This window comes from Aptenodytes forsteri, unplaced genomic scaffold (assembly GCF_000699145.1).
Source record: "Aptenodytes forsteri isolate BGI_AS27 unplaced genomic scaffold, ASM69914v1 Scaffold16, whole genome shotgun sequence".
NCBI lineage: Eukaryota > Metazoa > Chordata > Aves > Sphenisciformes > Spheniscidae > Aptenodytes > Aptenodytes forsteri.
This window is the reverse complement of record NW_008794753.1, coordinates 3,732,838-3,733,715: the sequence shown is the minus strand read 5'-3', so window position 1 is coordinate 3,733,715 and position 878 is coordinate 3,732,838. Positions and strand designations below refer to the sequence as shown.

At 66.9% G+C, this 878-nt stretch overlaps 1 protein-coding gene across 2 annotated transcripts in view; it reads right to left on the bottom strand.

Annotated features, from left to right (window-relative positions):
* The window catches only part of SDF4 (stromal cell derived factor 4), a 17,943-nt gene extending 17,128 nt beyond the window's left edge, over nucleotides 1–815 (bottom strand). Inside the window, exon 1 of one of the 2 annotated variants that reach the window (XM_009274187.2) lies at nucleotides 374–815. The gene's annotated coding sequence lies outside the window, so the exon portion shown is untranslated. The remainder of the gene's footprint in view (nucleotides 1–373) is intronic. The other variant, XM_009274189.2, reaches the window with a different exon arrangement.
* Nucleotides 816–878: the final 63 nt, after the last annotated feature.

Below are 878 nucleotides of genomic sequence, written 5' to 3'. Positions count from 1 at the left end.
CCCCTCGCTCCGCTCCCCCGGTCCCTGTGCGGGCCGCGGCGGCGCCTCACGGAAGGACGTCAGCCGGCGCGGAGGACCCCAGGCCCGCTCCCGCCCCCGACGCACGGGCGGAGGGAGGAGACCGCGCCGGGCCAGCGCTGCGTAGGAACTTCGTCAAAGCGCAGCGGGTGCGTGAGGGACGGGGAGCGGCCATCTTGGAGTAGGGCAGGAAAGCGCCCCGTTCCGCCGGCGGCAGCCATTTTCCCTCGCGGCGGGTCCTCCCCGTCCCGCGGCAGCTGCCAGGGCCTCGCGGGGGCCGTGACCCGGTAGAGCGCGAAGGCGAAGCTCCGGGCGCTGAAAATTTGAGCGTGTTTGCTCACGTGCTCTTCCTTACCTCAATTAATAAAGCAGACCTTCTCCAAGCGTGAAGGAACCTTTTTAATTCCCTGCCAGGTCCCTTTTCCTGGCTACACGTACATCCCTAATTTCGTGCTTATCATTCACCTGTTTTGCTTGGGAGCCCCTGGAATACCGCCTTTTGCACGTGACACGCCGCTAGAAATCCTTACGAAATCAGGACGGCCAGCTAGCTAGCACACCACGGCTTTCACAAGACTACGTGCTCTCCTGTGCCGCAAGGAGGCGGCACCGCCAGGCACCAAAGCTGCCCCTGGGGCTGGGAGCACAGCCGGCCGAGGCGCAGGCCCTCCCCCGCCTGAAACGGCGCTTGCTGCGCCTTCCCTCGCCGTGACTCCAAACAAGAGGCCGGCGCGGCGCGGCGCGCCCGGAACCAAAATGGCAGCGTCTCGGCCTCGCATTCCCTGCTGCAAGATGGCCGCCGCAAGGCGCCGCCGTGTGCGGTCAGGTGGTGCAGGGCGCGGCCCCTCCTCCTGCCCCTT